This window comes from Micropterus salmoides, unplaced genomic scaffold (genome assembly GCF_014851395.1).
Source record: "Micropterus salmoides isolate LMB-PRFRI ecotype aquatic unplaced genomic scaffold, ASM1485139v1 Ms_hic_scaffold_23, whole genome shotgun sequence".
Taxonomy (NCBI): Eukaryota; Metazoa; Chordata; class Actinopteri; order Centrarchiformes; family Centrarchidae; genus Micropterus; species Micropterus salmoides.
In genome coordinates this window covers 12,125,705-12,139,719 of record NW_024041484.1, presented here as the reverse complement: position 1 = coordinate 12,139,719, position 14,015 = coordinate 12,125,705, and the positions used below count along the sequence as shown (strand labels likewise).

The 14,015-nt window shown below is 41.7% G+C and overlaps 1 protein-coding gene across 11 annotated transcripts in view; it reads right to left on the bottom strand.

Annotated features, from left to right (window-relative positions):
- The window catches only part of nrcama (neuronal cell adhesion molecule a), a 60,679-nt gene extending 47,084 nt beyond the window's left edge, over positions 1-13,595 (bottom strand). For 6 of the 11 annotated variants that reach the window (XM_038739113.1, XM_038739112.1, XM_038739114.1 and 3 more), the window contains exon 1: positions 13,390-13,594. The gene's annotated coding sequence lies outside the window, so the exon portion shown is untranslated. Of the gene's footprint in view, positions 1-13,389 lie in introns of all 11 variants that reach the window. The other 5 variants (XM_038739107.1, XM_038739111.1, XM_038739110.1 and 2 more) reach the window with 1 other exon arrangement.
- Positions 13,596-14,015: the final 420 nt, after the last annotated feature.

Here is a 14,015-nt window from a genome sequence, read left to right as displayed (position 1 = left end):
TTGATGGGACAGGACCAAAGACACAGCTGTGTTTTTTGAGTTTGCTTGTTTTGAGCTGATCCATGATCAGACAAATGAGAGAGTTTCAGAGAGACTCACTGAAACTTTGTTTCATGCTAAGATGATAAGCATTTTCATAACTTAGAACAAATAACTCGAGTAGGAGGAGGAACTCTGGAGATATCTACTACAAGTGAAATGTATTTGTATCTCACGTCCAACTGCAATTAGCTAAACTGCCACAACAGCAGCCATTGGTGCATTATGTCAGGGTGCAAAAAGGCAAGGTGAGTAAAGCAGCCTGGCTCTGAGGGGACAATGCAGAGTATCTGGCAGCCCAAACAAACAGCAAGCTCAGCAGTTTTAGGGGTGAAAGAGACAGGGAAAGAGAGGACAGAGTAGGGTGGCAGGGCGGGGCATTATCACTGATGTGAAACACCAGTGACTTTTATGGGCTGGCATCCAGAGGCATCAAATGATGCTGAGCAAGAACAAACAGGAAATTAAAGCTGCAAGCAGCGTTGGGGCGGGCCCTCGCACGTGTCGGGTGTGAGGCGGCCGCGTTGCATAATCTGGAGCCCTGCCGGTGCGGCTGTGAATTTGCTATGCGCAATGGACGCTGCATGAAGGTGTTATACGTCACTTCATGTGTCCCCTTTGTGGCGCTACATAGCACTTGGCGCTATGACTAGAAATGAATATTGGCGTGTAGATGTGTTCAGGGCGGGACAGTTATCAAGCACGTATAGTTTTGTTCAGATGTGAGCATGTACACTTTGATCGGACTAAATCCCTAGGAGGAGTTCGTTAAAGTACGGAGTGTGTAAATCATCCAAAAATTACATGAAATGTAAAATTCAAAATGGCTGACTTTCTGTTGGGTTTAGGGCATCACCCCAAGAGGCTTTTTGGTACATCTGGACATGATACATGTGCCACAGAAATTTCATACATGTAGGTGAAACGTGCCACAGGGGCTGCTTCATTACAACTAATTTCCTGTTGCCAGCAGGTGGCGCTATGACCATGGGTGAATGTCGGCATGTACATGTGTTCAGGGCGGGAGTTTTATGAAATGAGTGAAATTTGGTAGATATGAGCTATGTACAGTGAAGTTACAACAACAACTTCCTGTGTCATGGCGAAGCATCAAACTTTGACGCCACACCAAGGACCGTTATCCGAAAACTCACAAGATTCACAGATCAGAATCACAGATTTTGGGCGCCACGGACACGCCCATTGACAAAAACTCACAGATAGCACAACTTTTCATCGTCAATGCCTTTAGAAGGCACAGCAGAAATTTGGAGTCGATTGGACTAAATCTGTAGTACGCACCATGTAAACGGTGAAAAAGAGGTTAAACTCGCACTTTCAATTCAAAATGGCTGACTTCGTGTTGAGTTTAGGGTATGGGTTCTGGAGGCTTTTTTTTGTGTCTTGATATGATAGATGTCCCCAGAAAATTTCGTGCATGTAGGTTGAAGTAGGCGCGGGGGCTAATTTTTTCCAACTTTACAGGTGGAGCTATAGAGCCATTTTGCCACGCCCATGTGCGAGACCCTTAAAACACGTAATTTTTTGCCACACCTGATGTGTGTGCAAAGTTTTGTGAGTTTTTGAGCACCTTTAGGCCGTCAAAAGTGCGATTCATTTGGGAGAAAGAACAATAAACCTTACAATTTCAATAGGGTCCTCGCATGTTTCATGCTCGGGCCCTAATAAGTTATTCTAACAGTAAGTCATAGTACCCACAGCCTGGGCTGCATCAGACCTGTTGACATGAAACGCCTGCTGAAAGCACATTAAAACGGGTGTATGCGCTGTTTACGACTGAAAGGCAAATTATCCTCAAACTGGTGTTTAAATCAATAAATCAAAACCTTGTGTTTACTGTCATTATCTACTAACCCTATGGCTGTCAAAATTGTACATACTGTATACTCACTACACATGGGGTGAGTGAAGCAGTCTATTGGCTTTCCCCAAATTACGTGAAGTAAGCTGGGTCTTCTTAACAGTAAAGAGCAAAAAATATATATCTTCTATATCACAGAAGCAAATTAATTGAAGATCTTTATAGCCTAAAATTCAAAAACTTCACTTTCACTTTCAAGTTAATATTTACCCTTTCCTGTATATATGCGATGGATATATTTTGTCCACTGACCTTCTAATACACCATAGTGTGTTACACAGTGTCACAGTATATAATACTAAATTGTACCTATAAACCTATAAAACGTCACTGTAACTGCACTTTATATACTGCATGTGCATGTTAGAAGTCTGATTTACAGTTTAACAAAGTGTTATTTATAAATGTGATATATGTGTTGAATAATTCTGAAAAGTTATAGACTGACTGCCTTTTATTTTTGAAATATATATAACATAGTGTTCATAATGCATATATATTGCTAGCACGTCACTCAGAGCTAGACTTTTCTCTTCAATCTCAATGTAATGTATTTTGCTTTAGTGGCATGAGCGTTATTAAACAATAATTATAAAATGTGAAGAGTATGTAGTATTGTATCAAAATGCTTTAAGTGTGTGTGTCATAAGGGGGTTTCCATTTACCACGTAGCGTGAGTATGTGGATTATACAGTGGAATAAACAAAGCATGTTTAATAGGACAGATGTTAACACTCTCTTTCTCTCTTCAAGGCTCATAAACATGAGGATCTGTCTGCCTTTAATTGGTTTATAAGTTAGCAGACACATCTTAAGCTGATAGATGACTTTTCCACCCTGAGAACTGCTTCTGTTCCCCGTCCTCTTCATCTGCTCACTGCGCAGTTTATCTTTTTCTACAAAGACATTCTTTCAGCACGACCAGAGGGCACTTGTTGAAGGCGGGCTGGCCTCAGAAAGGCCTTCTCTCTGGGGTCAGACGAGTAGGATCGAGGACACATGCAGGCTCCATTGAACTGGAGCCGCTTTTCCTACACCATACACATATTGATGATTAGCAGATGCTCAAAGTGTCCCATGAACAACTGAGGCAAGACTCACTTACAACTAGGAGTTCCCCTAGATTGCACTAGATATTGTGACAAAATATTTTGTAGATATTAATGCACGCTAAGCACTGGAGTCCTGTGTAGGTGTAGAACGAACATTGTCAGCTTTGGGCCAATGAAATACCCTAAAAAGCAATACATAATTGCACACTCTACAAATCATGTGGCTCTAAGATAAATCCCCCCATCAAACTAATCTCTCCTCATGGCTGGGAGGCATCGAACTACGAGTAAAGAAGCTAAAAATCAGCCATGGCTGAAGGATTCAATTATGCACTGTAAAAACATCTTTAATAATTATTGTTAAGGCTGGTTGGTTCACGCCCGGCATGTGATGCTGGTGCCTTGCACCAATTGGATGTTTGGTGTGATAAGAGGAGCTCTTTAATGGCTTCTTTGACCTAAATCCTCATTAATCATTTTAGAGCTGTGGCAAAGATTCTGGTGGATGGGGGTAATATTTTTTTTAATCCTACTGTACAATGAATTAAGCTCCCACCACTGGGATATGAACATTCTTCCTTTGTTTCCCTTAACACTGGCAAAAAAAAAATTTAAAAAAGAAGCGGGTATCTATGACCATAAGCTTTTGATAAAAAGCATACAGTATGTTTTTTTTAACATCATCTTTTTCCTTTCCGTTCTGATGTTGACATGCCCTCTCCATTTTAACAGCATCAAGAAAAAAGAAACTATTGGAAATGTATAATGCATGGTGTGCCTCTAAAAGGCCTTTTCGTATGTCCTCCCTTCAGAATGCCAACCACACAGTGGTAATTTCTGAACCTCTGAATGGATTTAACATGACTCAACACTCAAATGAAACTGCAGTGAAAACATATAATCTGTGCCTGCATGTGGCTCAGCATGTAAAATTAAATCAGACATTCAGACAGATATGCTGATATGTTTTTACACTCAGCAAGTGACAACTACTACCAGCCTGGCAACTCCTCTGCTCTCACCCACTCTCCCATCTGTTGCCCACCTGACCAACACAAACAACTCATCTGCGGCCTGCAAGCAGACTCAAAGCTACCGATGGCCTTCTGTTTGATTCAAAAGAGCCTGATAGGAAACTAAAAAAAACTGTATGAGGTCAAAGAGGTGAATAAAATACCTTTTTATCGTGTGAGTGTATACATGTATGTATTGTTGTGAGAATGAGATAAATGTGAAGAAAAGGACACTGGAAGCAACTGGCTCTGGTTCTTGGGGGGCCTTCATAGATACTGTTTGACTGCTTGGCACGTATCCAAGCCATATAGTAAAATTATTTGCCTGTGCTTTAACTCTGATGGCCTGTGTTTTAAGACTGATAATTGTTGACTGCTTAGCTCAGATTGCAAAATATGTTTTGTTTGATATCCTGTTTTATATTTAAGGTGTCTCTGCAGTCTCTTGTGCCCTGACATTTGCTCAGCCTCCAGAGACCTTTTGTTGTACGTGACCATATTTCAGATTAGACGTTGATGTCCAGTAAAGAGGAAGTGAAAGTCCGCTCTTGCTGGCAACTCGACCCTTTAGATAAATACGACAGATGTGTGTATCTCGCACACATGAGTGGAGGCGTGAAAAGAGTTGTGAAAATAAGAAGAATTGATGAATGAATTGATTTAATGTATTCTGCATTCCGAGTGATGCATTTAAAACAGTTTTTTATTTATTTCTGCATGCATTTAAGATTAGTAAGAGAAGTGTTCATTTATTTTGTTTGAGTGTGGCCTACTATATTTGGCCTTCAAACATTTAAAGAGGTGGTATTATGCTCATTTTCAGGTTCAACATCTTAATTAGGGGTTGTACCAGAACAGGTTTACATGGTTTAAAAAACACCATATTTTTCTCATACTGCACATTGCTGCAGCTCCTCTTTTCACCCTGTGTGTTGTACGCTCCGCTCTGGAGCTACAGAGTGATGCATCTTACTTACACAAAATCTTTGTTGGGAGTTGCACATGTGCAGTTCCCAGGTAAGGACTACTAGCCAATCAGAAGCAGAGAAGGGCGGGTCGTAAGAAACAAGGTACTGTGATCCAAATCAAAGCCGCTTCAGACTGTGACCATAACCTAGCAGATGGTATAAGTTACTCACAAGTCCACAACCACACAACATCATTGTTCCACATCTTACCATCAGGACTAAACGTCGAACTGTTGCCGGTGTTCTGACGATCTATGCTGCCTTGCCGAAAAAAGCTACCATAGCGCAAATCGATACACTCGACTCTACTCGGCCCTGCTCCGTTTTCCATTGCAGGTAGTACCCAGAGATAGTACGTAGCTTGTTGTCATAGCGACGCCACACACAACTGCCGCAACATAATGTTCAATGCGACACACACACCAGCGATCCACACAGCTTTCTCTTTTTTAAGTTAAAACATTTCAACATTCCTCAGAATGTAAAGACAGATAAGCGGTATGAAAACCTTCCAGCTGTGTTTTGCTCTGCCGTTGTTGCTGCAGCGGTCTGTGTGACGGCGGGAGCAGAGGGCTCTGTGAGCGGGCGGCTGGCCGGCCTCACACGCTCCTCCCGCGGGTTGGCACAGGCTCCCGCAGCCACTTGCGGAGCTCCTCAACTCCGAAAATATTCAAGCACATTTTTGTTCCGCCGTCACTTCTCGTAAAACTGTCAATATTCGAAATCTACACAGCTGATTTCTCACTTCAAAACTTCTCAGAAGTGGATTTAGTGAAGAAATTACATACGAAAACTGTAAAATTTAAAACTTTCTGCTGCTCTGTCTGGCGCACACAATGATGATGCAGTGAATAGTGAATATTCTCTCTGACCAATCAGCAGTCTGTCATGTTTTCACATTACATTTTAGTATCCCTCAGCTCGCTTGGAACCTCGACGGAGGTGAGGTGATACAAAAAAAAGTACCTGGAAGCAGGTACAGGTACAACATTTCTACAATGGAAAACCAAATAAAGGCGAGTCGAGCCAAAGGGCCTCCGCTCAGACTAGCTTGGTTTGAGGGCGTGCCTGACCCCCGCAAGTTGCTTGGCAAGCTTTATGACGCATTTTCATTGTGATGTCACAAGTAAAGGAAGTGAAAGGCAGGACTACAAACGAGCTGTTTTCAAGCGGTTCAGAGCAGAGCTTTCTGTGGGAGATGGGAACTGCCTTTGGGCTGGACTTTGGGCTTTTTCACTTTGCAAACCTGTTACATGCACAAAAAAGATACATAACTCAATAAAGGAGAGGGGAAAAGCCAAAAAGCAGAATACCACCTCTTTACGCATCTACCCATAAAAGGAAAAGTAATGTAAAAACCTATCAGTGTGATGAACAAGTCCTGATAGTCAATGATTGTTTGAGAAAAGGGTGGGGTCCTCCCTGTCTATTTCTTTATTGAAGTTGCTGACTCTAGAGCTCTGGGCGAACGTTTTGTGGCTTGTTGAAAATAAATAAGTTTCTCTTTGGGTGAACGCCTTAAGAAAACTAGTAAGCATTTTTCGTCAAATGTTTTGTCTTCGTATTCTTCCCCCTCTTCTGGACTGGTAAGTTAGTATTTACTTACTTTAACATCCATACTGCCTCCACTAACACACCTCATTACAGATAACCAGAAAACTGGCCCTTTAAGGAACTCATTTCAGGTTATTTGTTCAGTGCCCTGTTCTCTGGAATCAAAAGTGAGAAGGGAAGAGGGGTTGACTAGAGAACTTTTGAATCTGGAGTTAGAAATTCAATACAGACGGTCAGGCCAGTACCTAGTGTTGAAACTAGCTTGTTATCAGAGGTTGCCTTTTTTCCTAAGTGGTATCTGAATTTATAATGCGCTAAGGGCACCCGGCGATGGTGACCCGAGAGAGCAGGGTTCCTTGCGGTGGGCCACTTGTCGCTGCAGTATGATAGTAGTAGGAGCATGCTATGTCTCTTTTTATCCATCTCTTGCTCTACTTCAGATGCAGACTGGCACAGCTGGTGTTCACAGCAACATGTCGTTCCTCTCGTCTTCATTCTTCTTCTGCTCTACTCTTCACTGCAGCTCTAGTTTCCTTCCTGTCTTTTGCTCACTCTTCTCCCCCATCCGGCACTTTTCTTTTCCCCCTCTCCTTTCCTTTTCTTTCCTCTCCTCATCTTTCCTTTTCACTCCTCTTTTCCACCTCCCCTCTCCTTTCCTTTCTTCTCCTCACCTTTCCTTTTCCCTCCTCACCTTTCCTTTTCTCTACTCTCCTCCTCTCCTTTCCCTTTCTTTCCTCTCTTCTCCTTCTCTCTTGTCTTTCCCTCCTTTCTTTTCCTTTTCTTTCCTCTCCTCTCCTCCTCTCTTGTCTTTTGTACTCTCTTATACTAAGATGTTGTGCAAAGTGTTTAGTGTAGGCTAGGGAATGCACTGTAGGTACAGCCGGTCACCTGGGTGGCTCTGATGTATACTTGACATTAAACTCTTTCATGCTGAAATCAAACCTGTCTAACACATTTGCAATGTGCACACACTCCTCATTACCCTTCATTGTGCAAAAACTGGGTCTGCCCCATCTCCCAGCACAATCATCATCTTCCAAAAATGGAAAAAAACACCACAAAAAACCATCTGTCTTGTATGGAAGGCAGGGAGAACAACAGCATCTGCTCTCTCAGGAATCTACTAGCAGCAGCAGCAGCAGAAGAGTTTCACACTCCAGGACCGGCTTTAACCGTCCCCCCATTTTCCAATTCATCAATCTTCAGCCAGTCATGCTAATTTAATGTGTCCCGGTCCCTTAATGAAAACAGCCACCCAAACATGCTCAGCTGTGAGCCAAGGGTGTGGGGGTGAGTTTATGCCAATCCCACCCCCTAACCGATCATCACAGCCGCAGGGTGCAGATGCTATTAACACAAAGTATACAGAAGAATCTATGATGCTAATTGTATTTATTGGGCTGCAGCTTCCCGGTGGTCTGATCTGTGCCAGAAGTTTATAAATCTATACTGAGACAAAGACCCACAATGCTCTTATTATGACTTCATAAACATGTGCACCTGCACATTTCACTGGTGGTTGCTTATGTAGAGTATGAGTATAACAACCTCTGGGGATAATTATAAAAAAATAAGCCTTGTGTCCTTGTTGGCAGTGCCTGAAGCAGTGCTCAGACTGAGAATAGAAATCATAATTGCAGCATCGTATGCATCATTACAGGAACACAAAACATAAACATTATTTAGCTGCAAAATGCAGATGTGCAAAGAGATTTTCTGGCAGCATTTCCTCAGTATATCAGAGATGGTTTGGACTACAAGCCAATACCAAAGTCTCATCCATATGAGCTGAAGTGATGCTATAATGCAGAGTTATGTAATATGCAGAAGTTTTTCCAGGCAGGCATGTCTATTTTAAGGTAATTAGTAAGTAATTGGTTGCTTTATAACAGGAAATGAATTTGCAAAAATGTTGATAGTCTTAGGCCTAATTTAATTAAGGGAAAAAAACAACTATTTGCTAATTCCAGGTTCTCAAATGAGGATTTTTAGTTTTTCTCTATTTTATATAACTGTAAATGTAATATCTTTCAGTTATGGACCATTAGTCCAGAAAAAAGACATGGCCTTTAAGGACCCTGGGTTTTCATAACATGTGATGGTCACTTTTTAATACTTCTTGACATTTCATAGAGTAAACGATTCATTTCCATTCCACAGAAACATTAATCTGGAACTATTTTGTCCATTTTTTTTTACAGCAAAAACACTCAAATGTGATGATTTCCAATTTCAATCTCTGTACTTGAATATCTTCGGACTGTTGGTCAGACAAATTGTGTGCACTATTTATTTTCAGAAATTTTACAGGCCAACCCATTAATTAATTATTAACAAGTAATAATGGCCAAAATAATTGATAATGAAAACAAATGTTTTAAGCCTAAAGGGTCCATCCATCCATCATCAACTTCTTATCCTGGCATCGGGCAAAAGGCAGGATACACCCTGGACAGGTCGCCAGTCCATTGCAGGGCCACACATAGACGAACAACCACTCACACTTTAGGGTCACCACTTAACCTAGTCTGCATGTCTTTAGACGGTGGGAGGAAGCTGGAGCACCCGGAGAGAACCCACGCAGACACGGGGAGAACATACAAACTCCACAATGAAAGGCCAGGGCAACCAGGGTTTGAACCCGTGACCTTCTTGCTGTGACGTGACAGTGCTAACCACTGCACCACTGTGCCTAAAGGGTATTTAGCTTATTTTAACAAATGCATAAAAGCATCATGCACACTCTGTTGCTAATCTGATAAATGCATGGAGTGATCTACTCCTGCAAAACACAGTCAATCATAACATTGGGCAAATATTAATGATGCTTTTTTAAAAGCTGATAAAGGCTGATAAAACAGTGTGCCAATGTATCAGTACCACGATATCAACACAAGAGGTTTCCTTTCATGTTTTACAAAGAGAACTACTCAATCAAAATGTAATCTTACAAGATAATGTATTTTAGTCACAATAAAAACGTACAATCTATATTAAAAAATAAGTAATAGAGACTGAAAGCTATAACAGTGTCACATGTCACTGTTTCAGTGTCACCTGGGTGAAGTCAAAGGGAGCTGACCTCAACCCTGATCCCCAAACAGCCCTGAAAGCAATATTATGCATATCCCTTGTATGAAAATTGTCCCATCACTTAAGGCGACAGTGGGCAGAATGAGAATGCACCTAAACCCACCATAAGCTCCATCACCTGGCTTGTGTCTAATGAGCCGTGGATAAATGGGAGAGTGACGACGACACTGCATCTGCCATGAGTAATGGCTCAGTGCTGGCTCTGCACCGGCAGTCTGGGGAGTTGTCACAGGAGACTGAAGTCGTTCCTTGTTATGTCTCTTGAGGTCTCGCCAACAGTGATGGTGCCAGCACACAATTCCTATCATGCCATGACATGCTCCAGCATTGCACGGTATGTGTTTTTCGTTTCCAAAATGAGATGTACTCATCAAAAATAAAAAATACTCCCACAATACTAACTGATTAACAGCCCAGATACATTTAAATAAACAGTGTTGTTAGTAAGTACTTGAAAAAAGGATCACTTTAACAAACCAGATGTTCAATATTTTTATATACAGTAGGTTATTTGAACTTTAGGACAGTGGGCCTTTTTCATAGCAGACATTTTGACTTGTCATAGTAGGAAAACGTTACTAATATCATTAACAATGGCTCCAGTCCATTCAAGAGTCTATATGCCATCCTTTAATTTCATTGTGCTTTTACTACTGTGACATATCAAAATGTCTGCTATGAAAAAGGCCTGTTCTATTGTGGACTTTCACTGTTGCAAAGCACTACTATGAAATGACTGCTAAGTATAACAGGATGCTCTAATATTTGTGTAAAATCCAGCTTACTTTTCTGTTAATGTTACTTCTTTATTATTTCACAGCAGAGAGCTTCATCATAAGGTTGTAAAGCTTTTAAGAACGGAAACCATAGAAAATGTCTCAGCTCCTGTTATGTTCCTGAATAAAGAATACAGTATGAAACGCTGACTGGGACTTTTCAAAATGTTGTTTAGCAGCCTGCTATTAGCATTCTAGAGTAGCTTCAGGTTTATACAACACACCAAAAAGCTTCTCATTCACTGCAACTTATTTACCACATTTACCAGCTGAATACAAAGCTTGCAGTTGTCTTCTGTTATTTTGTACTGAAGAGAAAAATGCTCAGTACTTACAACACAACTGACTTGGAATTTACATATTTACCAAATATACAGTACATACAAGATATTAATATAGTATTGGTACCTATTTACAAGTATGGTTGAGGGTCAAAGTTAGAGGTCGACCGATTAATCGGTCGGACGATTAATCAGCCGATTTTTGGCATTTTTTAACAGAATCGGCATCGGCCAATATCCAAGTATATCAAGCCGATTATTAGGCAGGCGCATCTGTGGGCAGCCTAGTGTTGTCGTGGAACACGTGTTTGACGCGCGCTGCCGCTAGAGTCATTATTCCAGCCGAGTGAGCAGCAGACCTCATCCAGTGCCTAAGGAGCTAACGGTAAGGATTCAATTCTTATTACTCCTTTATATTTAATTAAAAACTTTTGATATGTTACTGCCAACTTGGAGAAAAAACCTGAATAAGACACATGACATTCGGCTAATTTGGATCGTAGTTGAAGTTGCATTATCACAGAAGAGTTGCTATCATGTCACAATAAGTAAGCAATAATTTTGCTATTACAGAGTGAATCTGAGACTTTTATTTGTTCTGTTTGTGTGTCTTATATTTGAGAGGGTTGTCACTCAATGCAGAGAAATAAGTAATAAAAAATAGCCAACGCACTATAGGCTAGTGACAGACTGGCTTTGCTTTGCTAACGGGTAGCTACAGACAGACCCGGTGCTAATACAGCACTGGAACCTTAACGACCGTTATCTACCGCACCGAATATCAACGCGGATTTCTGTGCTTCAGTTCGGTGCAAATAGAGGTTAAAAACCAAGCAAATATCGGCCAAAATAAATCGGCAGCATTAATCGGCCGACCCGGATTTCAAAAGATCGGTATCGGCATCGGCGTGAAAAAAAACATATCGGTCGACCTCTAGTCAAAGTGAACACCCTGCAACGCCTGAATCATATAGTGTTACTACAGCATATGTCGACTGCAAATATAATAATATAACACTGCATGAAATAAATCCACACTGTCAGATAGTGGGATTCTTATTACCATCACAATGATTGTCATTACTCATGGGCTGTTTTCTAGTCAGCTGTGAGACCCACTACTGGTCACATTATATACAGCAAACAATATTGCCAAGCATCTGTTATATATCACCAATCAAACAAACTCGCAACACAGTGACATGTAGCCCCAATGGGAATCAAACAACTAGCCTGTCTGTTATCAATTCTCTACCACGGAGCAACTCTGCATGCATCTATGTGGAAAAAAGTATAGGCCTTTAAAAGAGATGGTACAGAATTTTATGCTGCAATAAGTGAGTATATATTATAAAGACAATGGGGGACATTTGTGGGAATGGTGACCCTCTATATTCCCTCTCTCTCGCTCTCTCTCTCTCACACACACACATACACACAGGACAGCCCACCTTTCACTAGCATCATAAAATATACGTTTATGTTAAAATACCATTCATATCAGCATGCATACAGTTTACAAAAAACTGTATCTTGACATGGGCTGCAACTGACAATTATTTTCATTACTCATCAATACACTAATAGATTCATAATTGTGCATATAAAAATCTGTACAACTGTCCATATTGCCATCATATATGTCAAGAAAAAGCAACAACTTTACATTTAAGCAGCTAAAACCAGAAAGCATTTGGCTCTTTTGCTTGTAAACTGACTGAAATGATTTGGCCTACTCGATATTTTTGTTATTTGACTAATAAATTAACTGAATTTCAGCACCAATATTGACTGCAAATACGTATTATTAGGCTTGGGATTCCTTTACAAATGGGGTTTGAATTCATCCAAAAGGGGATCTTCTTTGATCGACTGCAACCGGTGCAATCAACTCCAACTGCCAAATAAATCTTGACTGCCAGTCTTTGCATTCAGGAGACATGTAGAAAGCTATAGTTCCTTCAATGAAAAACAAGGAATGGTCGAGAGTTAGACAATATTTTAAAGAGAAACGGCAAAAAAAAAATCAAATAATTTGTCTTCATGGAATCTTCTGATTTATTTTATAGAAGAATCAATTAAACATGATGACCAATAATAAAAGCATAGGAGGCCGTTGCCCCTGTTCATATACCTCCAAGTCTAATATCTGAAAACAAGGCCTTAGGGGATGTGCTGCCTTCCTTTAAGTCAAAACACTTGAACTGACAGCTAGAGGAGCTGAGCTACATCTGGCAGCATCACCGGTAGACATCAAATAATCCGCTCAGCGCCGTGGGGCCTGGCAGCACCGGCCGGCAGCAGCAACAATAAGCACAAACCCTGCTGCTGCTGCTGCTGCTGCAACCACCGCTCAGTGGATTCATTCAACACAACGGCCGATCAACACATTGCCTTCCTTCTCTCCCTCTGCTTGCTTTGATGGTTGCTCTTCAAGATGCAGCGCGGCTGCAGTGGTCTGCTCTGATGCTTAGCAGAATCCAGATTTTAAAAAAGCACGACAATCGGCGTCGGGCGCCTCCATATTGTTATATATTACTCGCACCTGGCCACCCTAGTCAGGCAGCATCACTGGGATGCTGTGGAGAATGAAAATGCACCGACTTGACACATCCACTGCACCATTATTCTCAAACGACATATTATGATAGCCTACTGAAGACAACGGGAGGAAAACAATCCCCCCATCTTCAAAAGAAAGACAGAAAGAACAAGGCATGTTCAAACTCACAGTCTGCTGCAAACCGGCTCCTGGTTCCTCCTCCCCCGCAGTGAGCGTGTGTTGATGCTGTAGAAAATGATGAGCAGTGTGTGTGTGTGTGTATGAGTGTGTGTGTTTAAGGGACCGGGCCCGGCCAGTGTGTACGTCCCCACTCTCTGCCGCTGCAGCAGCAAGCTGTGGTCCACACGGATCCTCCGCTCTCCTCACCAGCTCCCCCCGCCGCTGTCAAAAACCAGCAGCGACAAAGATCGTCTATGCCTTCGAGAAGACGACACACTCATAGACGAAAACCCGGCCCGCTTTCCAGCCCGACTCGGCCCGAGTGGGCGTCGGTTGGTCCTCGCGCAGGGGCTCTTTCAAGGTGCCTTTGTATTCTGAGGAAACATTTGCATCGTTTGACAACATTGTTACAGTGAAAAACATATGCCTTTTTCGGCCCTGTTTTTATGCTCCCTCTTGGTGGAAATAGCCTAGATCTATTGATGCGCATTTAGGCTTAAGGCCCATTTATACTCCTGCGTAGGGTCTACGTGCGTATTTATACTTGTGCGTAGGTGTGTCCGTCATTCTGCGATCACACCCCCAAACGCTAGTCGGCTGTTGCGCTGCAGCGTCCACCGTGTTGACTTTTGCCG